The sequence below is a fragment of the Pleurodeles waltl genome, chromosome 12 (assembly GCF_031143425.1).
Source record: "Pleurodeles waltl isolate 20211129_DDA chromosome 12, aPleWal1.hap1.20221129, whole genome shotgun sequence".
NCBI classification, from domain to species: Eukaryota; Metazoa; Chordata; class Amphibia; order Caudata; family Salamandridae; genus Pleurodeles; species Pleurodeles waltl.
In genome coordinates, this window is record NC_090451.1 from 408,765,378 (window position 1) to 408,770,612 (window position 5,235).

Consider the following 5,235-nt stretch of genomic DNA (forward strand, 5'->3'; position numbering starts at 1 on the left):
AGTACACTTCAGTTGAGAGTTAATAACCGCGGAATTTGGAGAAGTGAACACTGGGCTGGTGTTTGGAGTAGTAGAAGCAGTCCTTCCTGGCAGTTGCAGTCATGTCACACTCCCTACTTCCCATACTATACACATGGTATCCACCCAGGTGAGTACACTTAAACTGAGAGTTAACAAACAGGGGTATTTGGACACGTGTACACTGGGCTGGTGGTTGGAATTACAGTTACAGGGCATATTGTGATTTGCAGTCAGGACACTCCCTCTACTTCCCACACTTGGTAAATGATATCCTCTCAGGTAAGTACAGTTAAATTGAGAGTCACCAAACAGTGGTATTTGGACAAGTGAACCCTGCTCTGGTGTTTGGAGTAATAGAAACAGTGCCTTTTGGGAGTTGCAGTAATGTCACCCTCTGTACTACACACAATTTACACCTGGTATGCTCCTAGGTGAGTACACTTCAATTGAGAGCTAACAGACAGGGGTATTGGGACAAGCAAACACTGGGCTGGTGGTTGGAATAACAGAGACAGGGCCTATTGTTCTCTGCAGTCAGGTCACCCCTTTACTTCCCACACTTGACAAATGGTATCTGTATGAGGCTGGCCTGGCTTGTAGTGGGTACCAAGAGGTACTTACACCTTGCACCAGGTCCAGGTATCCCTTATTAGTGTAGAGGGGTGTCTAGCAGCTTAGGCTGATAGAAAAGGTAGCTTAGCAGAGCAGCTTAGGCTGAACTAGGAGACGAGTGAAGCTCCTACAGTACCACTAGTGTCATATGTACAATATCATAAGAAAACACAATACACAGATGTACTAAAAATAAAGGTACTTTATTTTTATGACAATATGCCAAAGTATCTCAGTGAGTACCCTCAGTATGAGGATAGCAAATATACACAAGATATATGTACACAATACCAAAATATGCAGTAATAGCAATAGAAAACAGTGCAAACAATGTATAGTCACAATAGAATGCAATGGGGGCACATAGGGATAGGGGCAACACAAACCATATACTCTAGAAGTGGAATGCGAACCACGAATGGACCCCAAACCTATGTGACCTTGTAGAGGGTCGCTGGGACTGTAAGAAAACAGTGAGGGTTAGAAAAATAGCCCACCCCAAGACCCTGAAAGGTGGGTGCAAAGTGCACCTAAGTTCCCCAGAGAGCACAGAAGTCGTGATAGGGGAATTCTGCAAGGAAGACCAACACCAGCAATGCAACAAGGATGGATTTCCTGACAAGAGTACCTATGGAACAAGGGGACCAAGTCCAAGAGTCACGATCAAGTCGGGAGTGGGCAGATGCCCAGGAAATGCCAGCTGTGGGTGCAAAGAAGCTGCCACCGGATGGTAGAAGCTGTGGATTCTGCAAGAATGACAAGGGCTAGAAACTTCCCCTTTGGAGGATGGATGTCCCACATTGTGTAAAAGCTTGCAGAGGTGTTCCCGTGCAGAAAGACCGCAAACAAGCCTTGCTAGCTGCAAGGGTTGTGGTAAGGGTTTTTGGATGCTGCTGTGGCCCAGGAGGGTCCAGGATGTCACCAATTGCGTGAGGAGACAGAGGGGGCGTCCAGCAGGACAAAGAGCCCACTCAGAAGCAAGCAGCACCCGCAGAAGTGCCAGACCAGGCACTACAAACTGGAGTGAACCAGAGCTCACCCGAAGTCACAAAGGAAGGTCCCACGACGCCGGAGGACAACTCAGGAGGTCGTGCACTGCAGGTTAGAGTGCCGGGGACCCAGGCTTGGCTGTGCACAAAGGAAATCCTGGAAGAGTGCACAGGAGCCGGAGCAGCTGCAAATCATGCGGTTCCCAGCAATGCAATCTAGCGTGGGGAGGCACGGACTTACCTCCACCAAACTTGGACTAAAGAGTCACTGGACTGTGGGAGTCACTTGGACAGAATTGCTGAGTTCAAGGGACCTCGCTCGTCGTGCTGAGAGGAGACCCAGAGGACCAGTGATGCAGTCTTTTGGTGCCTGCGGTTGCAGGGGGAAGATTCCGTCGACCCACGGGAGATTTCTTCGGAGCTTCTAGTGCAGAGAGGAGGCAGACTACCCCCACAGCATGCACCACCAGGAAAACAGTCGAGAAGGCAGCCGGATCAGCGTTACAAGGTCGCAGTAGTCGTCTTTGCTACTTTGTTGCAGTTTTGCAGGCTTCCAGAGCAGTCAGTGGTCGATTCCGTGGCAGAAAGTGAAGAGAGAGATGCAGAGAAACTCTGATGAGCTCTTGCATTCGTTATCTAAAAAAGTCCCCAAAGCAGAGACCCTAAATAGCCAGAAAAGGAGGTTTAGCTACTTAGGAGAGAGGATAGGCTAGCAACACCTGGAGGAGCCTATAAGAAGGAGTCTCTAACGTCACCTGCTGGCACTGGCCACTCAGAGCAGTCCAGTGTGCCAGCAGCACCTCTGTTTCCAAGATGGCAGAGGTCTGGAGCACACTGGAGGAGCTCAGGGCACCTCCCAGGGGAGGTGCAGGTCAGGGGAGTGGTCACTCCCCTTTCCTTTGTCCAGTTTCGCGCCAGAGCAGGGCTGGGGGATCTCTGAACTGGTGTAGACTGGCTTATGCATAGATGGGCACCATCTGTGCCCATCAAAGCATTTCCAGAGGCTGGGGGAGGCTACTCCTCCCCAGCCCTGACACCTTTTTCCAAAGGGAGAGGGTGTAACACCCTCTCTCTGAGGAAGTCCTTTGTTCTGCCTTCCTGGGCCAAGCCTGGCTGGACCCCAGGAGGGCAGAAACCTGTCGAGGGGTTGGCAGCAGCTGCAGTGAAACCCCGGGAAAGGTAGTTTGGCAGTACCCGGGTCTGTGCTAGAGACTCGGGGGATCATGGAATTGTCTCCCCAATGCCAGAATGGCATTGGGGAGACAATTCCATGATCTTAGACATGTTACATGGCCATGTTCGGAGTTACCATTATGACGCTATACATATGTTGTGACATATGTATAGTGCACGTGTGTAATGGTGTCCCCGCACTCACAAAGTCCGGGGAATTTGCCCTGAACAATGTGGGAGCACCTTGGCTAGTGCCAGGGTGCCCACACACTAAGTAACTTAGCACCCAACCTTTACCAGGTAAAGGTTAGACATATAGGTGACTTATAAGTTACTTAAGTGCAGTGGTAAATGGCTGTGAAATAACGTGGACATTATTTCACTCAGGCTGCAAGGGCAAGCCTGTGTAAGAATTGCCAGAGCTCCCTATGGGTGGCAAAAGAAATGCTGCAGCCCATAGGGATCTCCTAGAACCCCAATACCCTGGGTACCTCAGTACCTTATACTAGGGAATTATAAGGGTGTTCCAGTATGCCAATGTAAATTGGTGAAATTGGTCACTAGCCTGTTAGTGGCAATTTGGAAAGAAAATGAGAGAGCATAACCACTGAGGTTCTGGATAGCAGAGCCTCAGTGAGACAGTTAGTCATAACTTGGAGTAAATGAAACAGTGCCTTCTGGGATTTGCAATCATGCTAGTCTCTCTACTACACACACTATACCCACGGTATTCTCCCAGGTGACTACACTTCAATTGAGAGTTAACAGACAGGGGTATAGGGACAAGTGTACACTGGGCCGAGGGTTGGAATTACAGAGAAAGAGCCTATTGTGCTTTGCAGTCAGGTCACCTCATTTACTTCCCACACTTGACAAATGGTATCCTCCCAGGTGAGTACACCTCAAATGAGAGTTACCAAACAGGGGCATTTGGACAAGTGAACACTGGGCTGGAGTTTGGAGTAATAGAAGCAGTGCCATCTGGGAGTTGCAGTCATGTCACTCTCTTTACTACACACACTGTACGCATGGTAGCCTCCCATGTGAGTACACTTCAGTTGAGAGTAAATAAACAGGGGTATTTGTACAAGTGACCATTGGGCTGGTGTTTGGAGTAGTAGAAACAGTGCTTCCTAGCAGTTGCAGTTATGTCACTCTCTGTACTGCACACACTATACACATGGCATCCTCCCGGGTGAGTACACTTCAACTGAAAGTTAACAAACAGGGGTATTTGGACAAGCGAACACTGGTCTGGTTTTTGGAGTTAGAGAAAAAGTGCTTCCTGGGAGTTGCAGTCAGGTAACTCTCGACTACAGACACCATACAAATGTTGGCTTTTACATATCTGTATGCAGACTGCATTTAGATTTTGGCACACATATACCTATTGGGACATATCATGAGTCCTGGTATTATTATTGTGTTTTGAAAGACTTACAGGCCCCACTTGGACCAATGGGATGTGATGGACCTTGGTAGCTTTGCTGTTGGGTCCAACAATACAGACTGACAGTGTTTACACTTAGATACTTCGAGTGTTGAATGTTGGTGTGATACATGAACAAGACAGTGGCAAAGGGTGTGCTGCGTGCATGCATGGCATTGCATTTTGGTGACATTTTCATGTTGTTTCTTACCAGACGCCTCTGCCCCAGGTATTCCTGTCAGGCCCTCAGGATGCAGGATGGCCAGGACCTTCTCCTCCCAGGGAAAGAGATGTAATAGGGTACTGGGAGGGCCACCACCAATCTGCTTGGCCGCAGCTGGTGCCTGGGACCAGGGAACGGACCTTGCCCCTGAGGTTGTTCCACCTCTTCTGATGCCCTCCTTTGTGAGCAAGGTGGTGCCTACAGCATTCACTCTGTCGACAATTCTGCCCCACATTTCTATTTTCCTGCTGAGAGGAGGATGCTAGACTTGTGCTCTAAACAAGTGTGGCGCTACTCTTATGATTTCACCCACCATGACTCAACTCATCTTCTGAAAAATGGGGATTTTTAGAATGTGAAATGGTGGAAATGAAAAAAAAAAAGTGTAGCAGTGACTTACTACACAGGGAAAGTGCAAAAGGGTGTGAATGGACAAAGGTGTGTGCAGGTTGTTCAATGGGATGTTGAAAAACGGGGTGCCTAATATATGTACTCTGTGGACAAAAAGTGTTCTGGTTTCTGTGTTTTGTTTTGGAAATGCACGGATTGTGGTCAGAGAAGGAGTGTGTTTTATGGTGTTCTTTGCAGGTGTGTCCTCTGTGACAATTTGTGTCAGCTGAGTTTTTAAAAAATTCATCCAATGTGCAGTTGTCTATTACCTTGCTGACTGCAAGCCGCTGTGGTTTGGTTTGCATTGGCTGACTGCCATGAAGGGTCTGCCACGGCAACTGTGTGTTTGTAATATGCTCGGTGGTAGGTTGCGGTGCTCTTGGCACTGGTGGATGGAC